We start from the raw sequence: 19402 nt of genomic DNA, 5'->3' as shown, positions 1-19402 counted from the left end.
AGGAACCATGAGGTTGCGGGTTCGATCCCTGGCCTTGCTCAGTGGGTTAACGATCCGGCATTGCTGTGAGCTGTGGTGTAGGCTGCAGACGCGGCTCGGATCCCGCGTTGCTGTGGCTCTGGCGTAGGCCGGTGGCTACAGCTCCGATTTGACCCCTAGCCTGGGGACCTCCATATGCTGCAGGAGCGGCCCAAAGAAATAGCAAAAAGACAAAAAAAAAAAAAAAAAAAGAACAAAATAATAATAACTCAGATCTGGGCGTTGCTGTGGCTGTGACGTGGGCCGGCAGCTCCAGCTCCAATTCGACCCCTAGGCCAAGAACTTCCACATGCCGCAGGTGTGGCCCTAGAAAAGAGGCGGGGACGGAAGGTGTCAAGGCATGAAGAACAAAGATGACTGAGGAACTGTCCCAGAACAGAGGACACTGGGAGTTCCCCCGTGGTCTAGTGGTTAGGATACGGCACTTTCACTGCTGGGCCTGGGTTCAAAGTCTGGTCTGGGAACTGAGATCCCACATTAAGCCACTGTACCCTGCAGCCAAAAAAGAAGAGGAGGAAGTGGGAGGGGGAGGGGAGGGGGAAAAGGAGGAGAAGAAGACAGGACCCTAAGGAGCTGTGACAACTGGATGCCAGGTGGGACCCTGGACCAGAGAAGGGATGGTGTGGGAAAACAGGTGTAATTTGAATAAGGTCTGGAGTTTGTCTAGTAACATCCTATCCATGTGAATTTCCTGGATTTGATCATGTAGTTTAGAAGATGTTAACATTACAGGAACCTGGGTGAGGTTATATAGGAACTCTCAGCTCTCTTATACAGCTTTTCTGCAAGTCTGAAATTATGTCAAAATTAAAGATAGAAAGAAAAGAAACAAGGGCAACAGTGAATGTTTCCTTGCACCTGAGCACCGAATCATGAGTCCCACCAGCGGCTCTCCTCCAACAGGTGGCATGGCTTTGTGACCAGTGATCTGGCTGCTTTTCTCATGGGCAACTGGAGGACACCTGGGAAAATCGTGGTTTTAGATTAATTTAGTCTGGCGCAGAATGGGAAGGTGCCAGTTATTAATAATTAGAGAACTGGAGTTCCCGTTGTGGCTTAGCGGTTAGCAAACCTGAATGGCATCCATGAGGACGAGGGTTCGATCCCTGGCCTTCCTCAGTGGATTAAGGATCCAGCATTGCCATGAGCTGTGAGGTAGATCACAGATGTGGCTCAGATCCCGAGTTTCTGTGGCTGTGGCATAGGCCAGTGGCTACATCTCCGATTGGACCCCTAGCCTGGGAACCTCCATGTGCCATGGGTGTGGGCTTAAAAATTCCAAAAAAAAAAAAGGGAGAGAGAAAACAATTGAATTTGATTAATGAAATAAATGTTTTGCTATATTAAAAAAATAATAATTAGAGAACTGGCTCTTAGCTCACCAAGACTGGTGTATGACTTGAGCAGGAAGAGAATTAAGGAATCTTCAAAGATCTGTCAACAACCTGACTGAGACGAGTTCATAATTGAAATGAGAAGGTGTGCACAATGTTCTCAGGTCCGTGTTGAGATTTGGAGGGGGCAACAAATAACACCCTTCTTTTCTTCTGAATTCTGAATCAGTTAACAAAGAAGATAATCAGTGATCAAAGCGTCAGTTTCACAAACTTGACAGCAGATTGGAGAAGAGGGTTTTTCCTCTTGTTTCTCAGGACTTTTTCTTAATGTCTTCCCCACAGCCCCATACAATCGCAGGCAGATCTGAGCAACCACAGCCCACAAGAAAGCAAAAGAGCCCCATGACGAGACCTGGAGAGTCTGTTACACCCAAAATTTGGGGATGGTCCAGGCATCCTCAGCCTCCCAAGCCCACCTCTTCCCTGGTGCTGACTGGGCTAAGCCTAGAGTGCTGGTGGTGGTGGTAGGGAATGATTTCCCTAACAGCCTATACCTAAAAGTCTAACAAAAGTCCATGAATTAAGGTTGCCTGGGTTGGGGGAGGAGTGAACGTGGAGTTAGTGCTTGATGGGGACAGAGTTTCAGTTTTGTTCTGTGGTGGGACGGTGGTAATGGCAGCGTAATAATGTGATTGTACTTTATGCCACAGAATTGTGTGCTTGGAAAATGGATAAGATGGTCAATGTTATGCATATTTTGCCACAATTAAAAAACTTTTATTCTTGGAGTTCCCGTTGTGGTGCAGTGGTTAACGAATCTGACTAGGAACCATGAGGTTGCGGGTTCGGTCCCTGCCCTTGCTCAGTGGGTTAACGATCCGGTGTTGCCGTGAGCTGTGGTGTAGGTTGCAGACGCGGCTCGGATCCAGTGTTGCTGTGGCTCTGGTGTAGGCCGGAGGCTGAAGCTCCGACTGGACCCCTAGCTTGGGAACCTCCATATGCCGAGGGAGCGGCCCAAGAAATAGCAAAAAGACAAAAAAAAAAAAAAAAAAAAAAAACTTTTATTCTTTATGGCCCCACCTGCAGCATATGGAATTTTCTGGGCCAGGGCTCAAATCAGAGCTGCAGCTGCTGGCCTACGCCATAGCCACAGCCACGCTGGATCTGAGCTGCGTCTTCTAACCTACCCTGCAGCTTGTGGCAATGCCGGACCCTTAACTCACTGAACAAGGTGCCAGGATTTGAACCCACATCCTCACAGACTATGTGGGGTTTTTCACCCACTCAGCCACAACAGGAACACCTAAAATTTTTTTAACTAAAAGTGAAAGGAAAAAAAAGGTACATGAATTAATACCGTGGTCACACATCGGTTATGACTTTATTGTATCCGTACTATTCAAAAGCAAAATGAAATGCCCTCCCTATATCTAGGTGTGTGTCTGCTCTAGAGAGTAGCAGAAAAGGGTCTCAGAAACTTTCTTTTAATTATTCTTTCTCCAAGGGCTGCAGCATAGGGATGACTGAAAAATATTTCCCTTAGCCTTCCAACTGCTTCCAGAGCAGTTACAGGATGCTGCCAGGAGTTCCCGTCTTGGCTCAGCAGTTAACGAACCCAACTAGTATTCGTGAGGATTCAGGTTAGATCCCTGGCCTGCTCAGTGGGTTAAGGATCTGGCGTTGCAATGAGCTGTGGTGTAGGTTGCAGACGAGGCTCGGATCTGGTGTTGCTGTGAGCTGTGGTGTTGGTCACAGACTCAGCTCAGATCCTGTGTTGCTGTGGCTGTGGCGTAGGCCAGCAGCTACAGCTCCAATTCGACCCCTAGCCTGGGAACTTCCATATGCTGCAGGGTGGCCCTAAAAAGACAATAAATAAAAGGATGCTGTGAGCTTCCCAATAATAAGCTGATAGGAAATTAATGCGGGGGTCGTAGCAAAGAGAGTCGATGGGAGCAAGCGATGGTGAGGAAATCATTCAAGACAGTGATTTGTTCTGCATTAAAGGTGCAGATGAGTGAACGGAGCCCTGATGAAGATCACCTGGCGAGATGGAGGAAGCACCATGTCCCCTTCCTAAGATGCCATCTCCACACCTTTGGATACCAAGTGGCACTGAGACAGCTCCAGATGGAGACTGAACCCGTGACCCCTCCGCATAAAGACATCATGACACCCACTACGCCATCTGGGGCTCATAAAACCGCATTCTCTATCTTTTCTTGGCTCTCGGGCCAGTCAAAAGCTGCAGGGCAATATTTGGGACCGCTCTGGTTTATTCGTGGGCTTTAATTCAGAACACATTTCCACAAAGAGAGGCAGAACAAAGCACAATAGCACTAAAGTTCAATTTACATTCTCAGTCAGTGAAACAAAATGGAAATAAAAAACAGTTGTGCGAGCGTCGTTTATAACTAAACTATGGCTCCAAAAGCGCCTTTTCTGTAATGTCATGGAATAAAAGACATTTTTAAAACCACCGGCAAGAAGAGCTTCAGTGACCAAAAAAGGAGAGGCGACAGCTTTCTCATTTTAGAAATAAATAATTAAATGAAACGAGAGCGCCGATGACAGCGGGCAATCTCTCCCACTGGATCTGGCAGCTACCCAGTTATTTCGGTATCTCCCAAGTTCAGGTCTTTTCCTCCTGGGAGCCGGTTTGTTTGGGTGGCCCTAAGGCATCAGGAAGCCAGCACCGTCCCAGGAAGTTCTGCAGGTTTCACTCCAGAGTCTGGCGGAGACCCCTCGGGGACCACAGAGCTTGTCTGCCAGCCCATCTCCGTGATTTCCAGGTACAAATTTGCCAGAGTGAGTTATGTCTGGCTTGTTCTGGGAAAAAAAAAAAAAAAATTACCAAGTGCTAGCAGATGGCTGCAATTCCGAGCACCATGGCGGCTCTTTGCAGTTAAGACCTAGCGCACGAAGCACTGGTGTTCATACAGGGTGGGAAGAGTCCTAAGATCGCAGCGATAATTAAAGGGGCTCCTTGAGCCGAAGGTCCACCTTGATCTCGCACAGTGAGTCAGCAGCAGAACCCGAGGGAGACTCCTGCCTCCACATCTTGCACATTTTCTGCAGAGCTGGAAAATGAAAATCCTTAGAAGATCACACATAAGCCCTCACAAAAGTGGTCACGCAAAACCACTCATGGCTCCTCCAGGTGCCCAGCTGTCCTTAACACCAGGCCTTGGCTTGTGCTGAATTTTCCCTGAAATATTTCTGAGACCCTGGGCTAGTTGACCACCGTTTCGTGTTTCTTTTACAGGATCTTTCCTACATGACACTGTAACTATTTACAGGCCTGTTTCCACAGCTGCCCTATAAATGTCCTAAGGATATAGGACATCCTTCATGGGCCCTTGTGTCCAGGGATCTCAGTCCAGTGCTTGGTGGGAAGCTGGGGTCTTGGGAAATGTTTATGGAAGGAATTAACACTCCATCTATACTAAATGCAATGATTTTTCAAACTAAGGTTTTTTTCAGTTTTCCTTTTTTAAGGTTAAATTGTTCAACATATTGTGTGTGTGTGTGTGTGTGTATGTGTGGTTTCTTTTTTTTAAATTGAAGTACACTTTATTTACAGTCCTGTGTTAGTTTCAGATGTATAGCACAGTGATTCAGTTATACATATATACATATATCAATTCTTTTCCAGATTCTTTTCTCTTACAGGTTGTTACAAAATGCTGAGTAGAATTCCCTGTGCTGTACAGTATTCCTTGTGGGTTATTTATTTTATATATAGCAGTGCGTGTGCATTAATCTCAAACTCCTAATTTATCCCTCCCCCGCTCCCTTTCCCCTTTGATAACCATAAATTTGATTTTCTATGTCTGTGGGTCTGATTCTATTTTGTGAATAAGTTCATGAGTATCTTTTTTTTTCTTTTCTTTTAGGGTCACACCTGCAGCATGTAGAAGTTCCTAGGCCAGGAGCCAAATCAAAGCTGCAGCTGCGGGCCACAGCCACAGCCACAGCAATGCCAGATCTGAGCCACATCTGTGAACTACACAGCAGCTTGCAGCAACTCCAGGTCCTTAATCCACTGGGTGAGGCCAGGGATCAAACCCGAATCCTCATGAATACTGGCTGGGTTCTTAACCTTCTGAGCCACAATGGGAACTCCTTTTTGGGGGGGTAGATTCCACATATAAGTGATATCATTTGAGATTTGTTTTTCTCTTTCTGGTTTACCTCACTTAGTATGATAATTTCTTTTCCTTTAATTTATGTATGGATACCTGTATATATACTTATAAATTACATTAAGATAGGGTCGGAAGGTTTTTGACCTGTTCGTTAGCTCCTCCAGATCCCATAGAGAAGCCATGTTTCTCTGGTAGACATGGTCCATGGTAGCAGGCACAGTAGACATGGCCCTTGTGTGCGGACAGGACCTGAGACTTGCTTCTGACCAGGAAAATACAGCACCAGTGAAGGGATGTCACTCCCCCTCCCAACACAATTAGGTTACATGCAATAGAAACTTCCATCTAGCTAGCAGACTCTCTCTCTCTCTCTCTCTCTCTCTCTCTCTCTCTCTCTCTCGTTGACTTTGATGAAGCAAACTACCGTGTTGGAGAAGTTCATGTGGCAAGGAACTGAGCACATCTTCCACCAGCACCCCACAAGGGATAAGCCTCCTCACTCCAAGAGCCCTCAAAGACCTGAAACCTGTCAAGAACCATGAGAGGCTGGAATAAATTCCTTCCCCATTTGAGCCTCAGATGAGATCCCAGCCCTGGCTAACACTTTGATGGTAGCCTCACGAGAGACCCTGAGTCAGATTACTCAGCTAAGCAGCACCAAGATTCCCTATGCCCAGAAACTATGAGATAATAAAAGTGTGTTGTTTTAAGCTGATAAGTTTTGGGGTAATATATCAAGTAGCAAAAAATAATGAATACAACCCACATATCTCAATTCCATATTTCAGGTCTAATCAATCTTCAAATACTTCAGTATCCTTAGTACCCTGGTGCTCTGAGTCCCTGCTGATCCTTCATCATCAGAGCCACACAACTGACGTTTTCAAACCACACCAGGATCACTAATACCATCCTTCCAACCGAGCCATATGTTCTTTGCCAGTAGGAGCCACCTTTAAAAGCTGTATCTCCTGCATCCTGAAGTAAGTATCCAGTGGCACACATCAGAGGTACTCATGGAACACTTCTTATTCACAACAGTAGCAATTATTACATTCAACAATCTGTAACAGTGTACATTCACTATAATCCTTGCTTACCAAATGTTGAGAGCTGTATCAGTAGCTATAATCAAATATGTCTATAATAAGGAGAATTTGGCCCCGCAAAAGAAAACATTGTTATTTGGGATTTCCTTTTATTTTTTCACTTCTCGGGGAAACGGTACAAATGGAGTGAGTTAGTGACAAGGATGTTTTCCAGATGTTCTCTAGATAGGACAATAAAAATGTAAACAAGAGTCTTTTCTTATTTTTTCCCGAGGAAACTCTAATAATAAGTTCAGTGTTTAACCAACGGACCCTTCCCCACACTCTCCCTGCCCCTCCTAAGCTTGGTGTGTTTGAAGAATCCACATGTGTTTCAGGATGGAGTCCTGGACATAGTATTTCTTCCCTTACAAATCCCACAAAATGAGAAAAAACTTACTTTTAAATGACAAATCTGGAGTTCCTATCGTGCCACAGTGGAAATGAATCTGACTAGGAATCATGAGGTTGCGGGTTCGATCCCAGGCCTCGCTCAGTGGTTTAAGGATCTGGCATTGCCATGAGCTGTGGTGTAGGTCGCAGACACGGCTTGGATACCATGTTGCTGTAGCTGTGGTATCATCCAGAGCAGCAGCTTCAACTGGACCCCTAGCCTGGGAACCTCCATATGCTGTGGCTGCAGCCCTAAAAAGCAAAATAAAGAAAGAAATGAATGACAAATCTGTGACCTTGCTAAAAAACAGCCAAAGGCCTTATCCGGGAATCAAATATTTTGCCTCACTGCAAACAAAAAGGTAGCAATAGAGCTATCTGTTTCTCAGTTAAAGGCCTTACTTCATTTCTCATAGATCTAAACAATGTAGAGATCGGACAGGATGGGTACTTTTCCCTGAGAGAAGCATGGGAGAGAGAGGTAATTCTGGAATAAGAGGAAATTGGAAGGAAAATAAAGATATCTCACATCCAGGGTAAGAGATATGTGAACTTATACCATCTCCTGAATAAAAGCATCCATGGACAGTTCTGGGGCTCCTTGCTATGACTTCTGCTCCCCGTCACAGCTTCAGGAAAGGGGACTGATGGGAAGTCTTTAAGGAAACACACAACAAGTGTCCTCTCATTAAAGCACATGGAACATGCATGAAAGACAAGGACCAAGGCGAGCAAACACAACAAATCTGGAAGCAAATAGAGACAATAAAGAAAACAAATACGTGTGTGCTTGATAATCTATTATCAACCAGACATCAACCACCCTTTCATCTATGGTCTCCACTTTGCAGTGGAGCCAGGAACCACATTCTCAGAATCTCTTTCCTTGGATAATTCTGGGACAATGTCTGCCCATGAAAGATTAGGAAGACTGAAGAAGACTGGCCACCATTCAGAGGCAGCAGTTAGAAGAGAACATGTGAACAGAACACTCCCCAGATTGCTCTACAAAACCACCCAAATCACTTCTGCAGAGTGAAGATTGGTGGAAGTATCCAAAGATTTATGAGAATTGCAGTAGCTTCCTGGGAATCTCCTGAGAATCATTCACTTTGGGGGAGCTAGGCTAAAATTTTTAATGGCTAATTCCCTTAGCTTTATTCCCATTTTTTAGTAGTTATGCGAACCCCTAAATCTTTATATTAAAAGACTTAATAACTGGAAAACATGATTTTATTTTAACCTGAGAAAACCCTGGCCAATGTGGTTGCAGTCATGATCCTTAGATAGAGTCAAGTATATACTACATCAATAAAACAAGAATAGGCTGCTAGGAAAAAGGAGCGACCAGAACAAAAGTTGCTAGCATTTTAAAAAATTGTATGTTATGTATAAATAATTTTGTATATGCATGATTATTAAAGCCAAGGATTTCATCTGAAGTTTCAAGTTATTGATTTGAAGTAGGTAAAGATGGAATTATTTTTCATCTGTAGGGTAAAATCAAGGAAATCAGAAATGAGAGAAAAATCTAAGGGGAGATAGATATATATAGATATATAGATATATATATCAAACAAATCAATTAGATTCTTTGAAGAAGAGAACAAAGTTAATAGATGGAACAGTTAAAAAAATAACGTAAGAGGAGTTCCTGTCATGGCGCAGTGGTTAACAAATCCGACTAGGTACCATGAGGTTGCGGGTTTGGTCCCTGCCCTTGCTCAGTGGGTTAAGGATCCGGCGTTGCTGTGAGCTGTGGTGTAGGTCGCAGACACGGCTCGGATCCCGAGTTGCTGTGGCTCTGGCGTAGGCTGGCGGCCACAGCTCCGATTTGACCCCTAGCCTGGGAACCTCCATATGCCGCGGGAGCGGCCCAAGAAATAGCAAAAAGACAAAACAAACAAACAAACAAAAAACAAAAACAAAAACAAAAAACAAAAAAATAACGTAAGAAAATTTCTTAGAGATGAATAAAAACTCAAATTTTGAGCTTTAAAGACTCCACCAAGTGCCAAGCAGAAAAATCTGAAAGATACACACCGAGGTATAATTTGGAGAAACTCTGAACATCAAGGATAAAGAGGAAATCCTAAAAACCATCAAAGAAGAGAAAGTTTACTTCATGAACAACAAGAATTTACCTGAGGTCTCTAATGCTACATCGGACTCTTGAAGAAAAGGAAACCATGCTCTCCTCAGGGGAAACTATTTTGAGCTTAAACTCTGTACACAACCACAGTATCAATGAAATGTGAGGGGAAACAAAGCCTGTAGGTAGCAGGAGCCCCTAAGATAGGGCAGAGGTCATATGGGGTTGCTTCAGGGCTTAATGATGCGCTAGAGACCCTGTCTGTCCATCTGTCCATTCCGCAATCTCTAGCATCAGCTTCATCCTAAGGCTCCCTCCCAGCAGAGTGTCATGTTCCCTAATTTATACGCATCAGGAGAGAAAGAGTGGAAACTCTTCTTCCTCCCCTTCAACCTGATGGAACCGACTCAGGCTCTGTGTGCCCTACACAACATAACATGTGCTGATTGTCTTCAACTGATCTACAAACTGGCAATGGGGATCGCTTACCCTGAGTCGTGTGGTTTAAGCAGGAGATGGGTGACTACTTGGAAAGGGTTTTCTTGGAAAGAAAGAAGGAAGAATGGGTACTGGATTGCCAAGTAACAATGTCCACTACACACACTAGTATCCCTTCTGAAAAAATAACTTGAAGGTATACTCCAGTAAAATGCAAAAGGTGTTCAGGAAAAAGGATGACGCCCACATCAAGGAACAGTGAACAAAGAAATGTAATGCAATTAGAGGTATATCTAACAGTTGTTGATGTGGCTGTAAAGTAGACTTCAGTTTTTGAATAAGGAGTCCTTAAATAGTAGAAGCTTATGTTGCTCTTTTGTAAATAAAAGGTAAGCTGGAAGTGCAATTCCCAATTATTTTAGTGAAATTCAGGAGAACGATGTAAAAAGAGGAATGAAGATGGTTAAAGCACAAATTCAACAAAACCCAATTGTCTTGAAAGGTTGAAAAGGAAACATAGGAGTTCCCGTCATGGCTCAGTGGTTAATGAATCTGACTAGGAGCCATGAGGTTGCAGGTTTGATCCCTGGCCTTGCTCCATGGGTTAAGGATCCAGCATGGCTGTGACCTGTGGTGTAGGTCGCAGATGCGGCTCGGATCCCGAGTTGCTGTGGCTCTGGCGTAGGCTGGCGGCTACGCCTCTGATTGGACCCCAAGCCTGGGAACCTCCATGTGCCATGGGTGCGGCCTCAGAAAAGACAAAAAAAAAAAAAAAAAAAAGAAAAGGAAACATAAATATATTTAGTCTCAAAATTGTAAAATATATACTTGCTCAAGTAGTAGTGATGAAATTATGAGCATAGAAAAAGAACAAATTCTTCCTCATTAACTATCAGGAGAAAATTTCTTTATTATTTTGGCAAACAATTATTTTTATAATCTTGAGTTTTGGTAGGGGCAAAGGGAAATCTTTTTTTAGGGGAGGCAAATGTTTTAAAATTAGATTGTAGTGATGATATGTTCACAACCCTGAATATATGAAAAAACACTGAGTTTTACACTTTAAATGAGTGAATTGTATGGTGTGTGAATAAAGCTATTTTTTTAATTCATTGAGTAATTTCCTTCCATCTCAAACTTAAACTTAACTTCTTGTATATTTTCCTATGAGGCCTCTGTGTTCTTTTCTCTGATTTTTTCCTTTTTTTTTTTTTTTTTTTTTTTTACCATTTAATTAAAATAGGATTTCAAAGATTCTTTTTTTTTTTTTTTTTTGGTCTTTTTAGGACTGGACCCACGACCTATGGAGGTTCCCAGGCTAGGGGTCAAATTGGAGCTATAGCTGCTAGCCACAGCCACAGATACAACTACGAAGTATCCGTGGTGCATCTGCAGCTTACACCACAGCTCAGGATAATGCTGGATCCTTAAGCCACTGAATGAGGCCACGGATCAAACCGGCATTCTCATGGATACTAGTCAGATTCGTTTCCAATGAGCCATGACGGGAATTCCAAGATTTCAAAGATTCTTAAAAGTCACATAGAGAAAAGAAAGAGTTGTTATCTTTGCATGATGGCAGTGTTAAAATGATCTTTATTTTACAATTTTTTTTTTATGGTCTTTTTGCCTTTTCTAGAACCGCTCCTGCAGCATATGGAGGTTCCCAGGCTAGCGGTCCAATTGGAGCTCCAGCTGCTGGCCTACACCACAGTCACAGCAATGTGGGTTCCGAGCCGTGTCTGCGACCTACACAACAGCTCACTGCAACGCCGGATCCTTAACCCACTGAGCAAGCCCAGGGATTGAACCCACAACCTCATGGTTCCTAGTTTCGTTAACCACTGAGCCATGACAGGAACTCCAATTTTACAAATTTTTTACAAGGAATATTTACTACTTTAAACACATTTATATTTTTCTTACTCTAAAACCCTCTCATAAAAAAAATAAAAATAAAAAAATAAAACCCTCTCATGACAATTGTCTTGGATTTAACTCCAATTTCTAAATAAAATTTTTTATATTTGTTGAAATCTGTTTCCTTTTTTTTTTTCCTGATATATTTACTCTGCACTTAAGGAAAAATATTTCTGGATGCTTCTCATAATATGCCTTCATACTCCAAGAGTAAGTCATCACATTTATGGATGGAACAAAGACAATAAAGATACGAGCTTAATTTCCTGATGAACCATCCTGGCTCTGTGATTCCATAATGAACTTCAAGTGGGTTTTGAGGGTCTAAACTCCTTCAAGGCTACTAAGCTCCATTATTTGCTAGAAAGGGTGGTATCCACCCTTGGAATTTGTTGGGAGATCTACAATAATGGCCCCCTTGATTCACCCCTCTTTGTGTCCAGTTCCCTCTGCTGAGTGAGAGTGACGCTCTCCCAGCAGAAGTGTGGAGTCTGTTTCTTCACCCTGTGACTCTGAAGGTGGCAGAAGTGACAGAGTGCCCAGCCCTGAGCCCGGGGCCTTGCAGCTCTCTCCCTCACCTGGTAGAACCAGGAGGCCACCCAGTCCAGCCTGTGTTGGATGGGGGAGAACAAGGGGCCCCGGACGATAGCTAGCACCTGAGGGTGAGGCCATCTGGGACCTACCTGCCCTGAAGACCCATAGAATCCACCAGAGGATGACCCAGCTAATCTACAGAATCAGGAAAAAAAAAAAAAAAAAAAAAAAAGATTTCCCATTGTGGAGCAGAGGAAACAAATCCAACTAGTATCCATGAGGATGTGGGTTTGATCCCTGGTCTTGCTCAGTGGGTTAAGGATCCAGCATTGCCATGAGCTGTGGTGTAGTCACAGACATGGCTCGGATCTGGTGTTGCTGTGGCTGTGGCGTAGGCTGGCAGCTGTAGCTCTGATTTGACCCCTAGCCTGGGAACCTCCATATGCTGCAGGTGTGGCCCTAAAAAGACAAAAGAATAAAAATAAAAGCAAATGGTTGTTTTAAGCCACTAAGTTTTGGGATAGTTTATTATGTTGCAATAAGAAACTGGAAGAAAATAACAGACATTCAGGAAAAGATGACAGGGGGGTGGTATGGAAGGCAATGACACTTTATGGGAACAGAACAGCCAGTGATATTCTGTAGCAAAACTTACATTCCTGGGCTCAGTGGGTTAAGAATCTGACTAGTATCCATGAAGATGTGGGTTTGATCCCTGGACTCATTCAGTGGAGTTAAAGACCCAGTGTTGCGTAGGTCACAGATGCGGCTCAGATCTGGTGTTGCTGTGGCTGTGGCATAGGCTGGAGGCTAAGGCTCCAATTCAACACCTAGCCTGGGAGCTTCCATATGCCGAGGGTGTGGCCCTAATACGAAAAAAGCCCCAAAAAACCCTACATTCCTGGGATAAACTCCTCTTGGTCAGTATATATTATCCTTTGGCCATCTGTAGGATTTGATCTGCTAAAATATAACTTGGAATGTTTTACATCTAGTTCTTGAGAGAGATTAGTCTACAGTTTTATATTTTGTAATGTCTTTGTATTGTTTTGATAATCAGAGTAATGCAAGCTTCATAAATTGAGCAGAAAAATATTTCGTCCTTTTCAATTTTACGGAAGATTGTCTATTGAGCTGCTGTTATTTCTTCCTTAAACAATTTCTAGAATTCACCAATAAACCATCTGGGTCAGGAATTTTCTTTTTCTTTTGTTATTTCTTTTGCTTTTTTTAGGGCTGCACCCTGGCATGTGGAGATTCCCAGGCTAAGGGTTGAATTGGAGCTGCAGCTGCCAGCCTACACCACAGCCACGGCAATGCCAGATCGGAGCCAGGTCTGCAACCTACACAACTCACGGCAACGCTGAATACTTAACCCACTGAGTGAGGCCAGGGATTGAACCTGCATCCTCATGGATACTAATTGGGTTCATTTCCACTGCTCCACAATGGGAACTTCTGGCATTTTCTATAGGAGGAAGTTTTTAACTACAATTTCAATTTATTTAATAAGTATAGAGTTTATCTAGTTCTTTAAGAATGAGCTTTGGTAATCTATATCTTTTGAGGAATGAGCCTGATGTATCTAAATTGTTGAAATTATTGGCATAAAGTTGTTAAAATATCCCCTTACTATCCTTTCAATGTCTGTATAATCAGTATTGATGTCACATTGTGTCACTCTAGCTAGAGATTCACAAACGTTATTGATCTTAAAGATTTGGTTTTATCAATTTTCCGATGTCTGTTTTATTTAATTCCTCTCTGATTTTATTTTGGCAGTGCCCGTGGCATGCAGAAGTTCCTGTCACTGCAGTGACAACACTGGATCCTTAACCTGCTGTGCCATAAGAGAACTCCTAATTCCACTCTGATTTTTATTAATTCCCTCCTTCTGCTTACTTTTGGTTGAATTTGCTCTTTAATTTCTAGTTTTTTGTGTTTAGAAGTTGAGGTCATTGATTTAAGACCTTTTTCTTTTCTAATGTAAGCATTTGTGCTATTGATTTCCCTCTAGCATTGCTTTGGCTTCATCCCCACAAAGTTTGGTATGTAATGCTTTCATTTATTTTCAACTAAAAATACCTTCTTGGGGGTGTTCTCATTGTGGCTCAGTGGTAACCACCCCGACTAGTATCCATGGGGACCTTCCACATGCTGCAGGTGCATCCCTAAAAAGACCAAAAAAAAAAAATATATATATGTATACACACACACACACACACACACACACACACACACACACATACACACATCTTCTTGGAGTTCCTGCTGTGGTGAAATGGGATCAGTGGTGTCTCTTTAGTGCCAGGACTCAGGTTAAATCCCCAGCCTGGCACACTGGGTGAAAAGATCTGACATTGTTGAAGCTGCAGAGTAGGTTGCAACTGCAGCTCAGATCTGATCCCTGGCCCAGGGAACTCTATATGCTGCCAGGCAGCCAAATAAACAAACAAACAAATCTTCTTTCTCTTTTTAATTCTTCTCCATTCCATGGGTCATTTAGAAGTGTGTTATTTAGTCTCTATATATTTGGGAGGATTTTTCCAGAGACTTTTCTGTTTCTGATTTCTTTTTTTTTTTTTTTTTTTGTCTTTTGTCTTTTTGTCTGTTGTTGTTGTTGTTGCTGTTGTTGCTATTTCTTGGGCCGCTCCCGCGGCATATGGAGGTTCCCAGGCTAGGGGTTGAATCGGAGCTGTAGCCACCGGCCTACGCCAGAGCCACAGCAACTCGGGATCCGAGCCGCGTCTGCGACCTACACCACAGCTCACGGCAACGCCGGATCGTTAACCCACTGAGCAAGGGCAGGGACCGAACCCGCGACCTCATGGTTCCTAGTCGGATTCGTTAACCACTGCGCCACGACGGGAACTCCTGTTTCTGATTTCTAATAAATCTACTGTGGTCAGAGAACATACCTTCTATGGCTTGGATCCTTTAAAGGCTATTGAGGTTTGTTTTATTGTACAGAATGTAGTCTAACTTCAAAATTTTGATGTTGCATGGGCTATTCTGTAAATCTAATAGTGTAGTTCAAATCTTCAATGTCCTTACCGATTTTCTGTCTATGTCATCTATCAATTATTGAAAAAGGAATATTGAAACCTCTGACTATAATTATCAATTTGGTTGTTTGCATCAATTATTTTGGAACTTCGCTCTTAGGTTCAAAAATGTTTGCACAATAGGATTGTGAGTATTTTCATGTCCTATTGATGACTCACACTTTTTATTATTATGAAATAATCTTTATCCTTGGCTATATTCTTTGCTCTGAAATTTACTTTGCTGGCTATTATTATAGCCATTCCAGCTTTCTTTTGACTAGTGTTATCATGCTATATCTTCCTCTATTCTTTTACTCTCACCTATGTGTGTTTTTAATTCAAAGCTCTTTTTTTTTTTTTTTTTTGGTTGCCTTTTTAGGGCCACACCATGGCATATGGAGGTTCCCAGGCTAGGGATCCAATTGGAGCTATAGCTGTTGGCCTGTACCATAGCCACAGCAACACCAGATCCAAGTTGTGAATGTGACCTACAACACAGCTCACAGCAACGCTGGATCCTTAACCCACTGAGTGAGGCCGGGGATCGAACCTGCGTCCTCATGGATGCTGGTTAGATGCATTTCCTCTAGGCCATGGCGGGAACTCCTTCAAAGTTCATTTCCTACAAGAAGCGTATACCTGGTTCTGCTTTTTTTGTTCAATCTGATTACCTCTGACTTTTAATTATGGTTTAGTGATTTATACTTAATGTGATTATTAAATTGATGATAATTGTCAATCATCTTGCTCTTTGTTTTCCATTTATTCACTTTTGTCTTTTTTTCTGGCTTCCTTAGGATTAATTGAATATTTTTTATGGTTTCACTTTATCTGTTTTATTGGCTATTGAGCTACAGCTCTTGGTTTTGTTGTTCTAGCAGTTGCTTTAGAGTTTACAATAAACATCTTTGATTTATTACAGTCCCCTTGTAAGTGATATTACACCACTTTACCGATAATGAGAAATTCATAAAGTCATATTTCCATTTTTACTTTCTTCTTCATTCTATTATTCTGTTTATTCTTTATTCTATTATTGTCATACATTTTGCTTCTACATATTTTATAAATCTCACAATCTGTTCTGTCACATAGTCTCAGAGCCGAGATTGTCTGATCCAAAGTCCATTCTTTTAATCCGTATGCTAAACACTTAAACAAAACAAAATAAGAAGACAAAAACAAACAAACAAACAAAGATCTCCTCCCCAAATTTGGGCTTTGACAAGGAAAGGGTATGTGGCTTAAATGTAAAGCAGATCCTGGCTAACGTAGAACACAGTCAGGAAATTCAACTATACGTTAGTACAGATTCTTCATGATTTCAACAATACATGTTCATTTACGCCTTCAAAAGTTCTAAAACAGGAGTTCCCTTGTGGCACAGCAGGTTGAGGATCCAGCGATGTCACTGCTGTGGCGCAGGTTCAATCCCTGGCCAGGGAACTTCCACATGCTATGGATGTGGCCAAAAAAGAAAGTTCTAAAATAGCTGTTGGGATGCAATTGATAGATTGACAGGGTAATGTAACTATAAACTATTTTTTTCACGTGGAAAGTCAATGAAGAATGCAACAAACAATTTTTGAGTTCCATGATGAGTAAAAATTACTTACACATACAGTTGTTAAGAGTGTGCTGATGCCATTCGGTGAGTGCTGTATGTATATTAATATATTTAACCTTGCTTCATTGTAAAGTAGTCTTTTTAAAACAGGGCAGTGAGAATTGCTATATATGGCAATTCAGAAAATGTTTAACTGGAGAGTATAATCAATTTTGAGGATGGTATGCATCCTGTTACATTACTTTGCTACATTGGTTAGATCATGATTTACCAGAAAGGATTTAGTTTCCATCCCATGTGAATACTAAATTTCTCTCTCTCTTTAAAAAGAACACTTTGTGTTTTATTATTTCGACAAGTTCTCAATCTTATCGTTTCAACTGGTACCAATAAATTTCAGTTCTTACTGCTTATATCATTTTAATGATATGGCATCAGACTCTCAAATAAATACTGACAGGAGCAAGGCTGGAATTTGTGGCATAATACATTGTTTGTATAATCTACACCTCCTAAGAGATGAATAAATCATACATTCTTGTGTAACAGGCTAGAAGGAGTTCCCATGTGCTCCAAAGAAGGAACTCTGAGCACATCTGTGAAATGTCAGAGCCTTGGTTCAGAAGGAAATACCACTGGAGATGGCAGTCCCATGGCTGGGGGCACAGATGACAAAGGAAGGCGGTGGCATATCACCTCCAAAAGGCAAGATGGGACCACGGAGCAGACCAATCCAGCCATTCCAACACTGAGGCTGCTGTGCTCTCTGCATGAATCTGAGGATTCTTCCCCTCCTCCTCCTCATCAGGATGCAGTAAGCTACGCCTATGCTTCCAGGCAATGGCCTGTGAAAGAGAAGAGGTGAAATCTGAAAAAAAAAAAACCCAAAAAACAAAATACCCATTTGGATCAGCTCATGATGGGAGTTGAATACACACTCAATAAGTAAAATGTATAGTGTTATAGATAGTGACACATGCTAAGGATCAAAAATAGAGCAGCCAAGGGAGACTGGTATGGTGAGCTTTGGGAACAGAGTGGTCAGGGAGAGTACCAGTGAGAGGTGACATCTGAGTAGAACCTGGAGGAAGTAAAGAAGCCTTCCATGCGGCATCTTAGAGATGTGCATTCTAGGTGGGGGGATACTGGGCCCAGCCTCTTCAAAGAAACTAAGGAAGCCAGTGAGGATAAAGTGAGTAAAGGACAAGGGGGGGGGCGGTCACAGAAGCAGAGGCTACATGGACAACAGATCATATGGAAAAATCTGTAGGCCCCTGGAAAGTTGTTTGCTTTCCTATGGATGAGACTATTACACACAAAGTTTTCTGGGAGAGGAGAAAAGGATGTATGTTGGATTTTAAATGCTGCCATGTTGAGAACAGACCTCGAGGACAAAGATGGAAGCAGAGAGAGTAGGTAGGGAGCAGTGGTGCTAATACAGATTTGAGATGATGGATTTATATGCATCGTCTGTGGATGATGATCCATCTGCTGCAGTAAAGGGGATATAAATTGATTGGTTTAGGGAGATATTCTGAAGATAAGAGTCAACATGTTTGTTGATGGATTTGATGTGGTATGTGGGAAAAAACAAAGAATCAAGGATGACTTTAACATCTCCGGCCTGAGTGATCTTTACTGAGATGGGAAAGATTGTAGCCTGAGTGAAAAGGTCAGTAGCTGTATTTTGGACAGTTTTAAGTTGGATATGCCTCTTACAGGTTCAAGGGGAAATGTTGAGAATGTCACTGAACATGGGATACTAGGATTCAGAGGGAGGATCCAGCTGGAGGTGCTTGTTTAGGAGTGCTAGTCTGCAGCTGGCATTTGCAGATGAGATTCCACATCATTCCCAAGAAAAATGAGACATTCCACATTCAAAATTAGGGAGATGAGAGGAAACAGAAAAGTAGATGGAAAAAGAGTGACTAGTGTGGTCAGAAGAAAACCAGAGGTAAGAGATATTCAGGAAGCCAAGCAAAGAAAATGTTTCAAAAAGGTGAGGGTCAAATGCTACTAATAAGTCCAATAAGATTAGGATTTAGGGGAGTTCCCATCGTGGCGCAGTGGTTAACGAATCCGACTAGGAACCATGAGGTTGCGGGTTCGGTCCCTGCCCTTGCTCAGTGGGTTAACGATCCGGCGTTGCCGTGAGCTGTGGTGTAGGTTGCAGACGCGGCTCGGATCCCGCGTTGCTGTGGCTCTGGCGTAGGCCGGTGGCTACAGCTCCGATTCAACCCCTAGCCTGGGAACCTCCATATGCCGCGGGAGCGGCCCAAGAAATAGCAACAACAACAACAACAACAAAAAAAAAAAAAAAAAAAAAAAAAAAAAAAAAGACAAAAGATTAGGATTTATAACTGACCCTGGGCATTAGAAATCACTGGAAATCACTGAAGACCTTGTCAAGAGCAGCTTTTGTGCAGAGGTCGAAGTGAAGTCTTGGTAGAAGTATTTTTAAGGTCAGCGACAATGGTGGTATAAAAACCTCTGAAATTCTCAGGAGTTCCCGTCATGGCTCAGTCTGGGTTAATGAACCTGACTAGCATCATGAGGATTCAGGTTCGATCCCTGGCCTTGCCCAGTGGGTTGAGGATCTGGTGTTGCTGTGAGCTGTGGTGTAGGTTGCAGACACGGTTCAGATCCCACGTTGCTTTGGCTGTGGCGTAGGCCAACGGCTACAGCTCCGATTTGGCTCCTGGCCTGGGAACTTCCATATGCCGCAGGGGCGGCCCTAAAAAAGCCAAAACAACAACAAAAAACCTTCTGAAATTCTCTACTCCATAAAAGCAATGAAAAGAC

Source organism: Sus scrofa, chromosome 14 (genome assembly GCF_000003025.6).
Source record: "Sus scrofa isolate TJ Tabasco breed Duroc chromosome 14, Sscrofa11.1, whole genome shotgun sequence".
Classification (NCBI taxonomy): domain Eukaryota; kingdom Metazoa; phylum Chordata; class Mammalia; order Artiodactyla; family Suidae; genus Sus; species Sus scrofa.
This window is presented reverse-complemented; position numbering follows the sequence as displayed.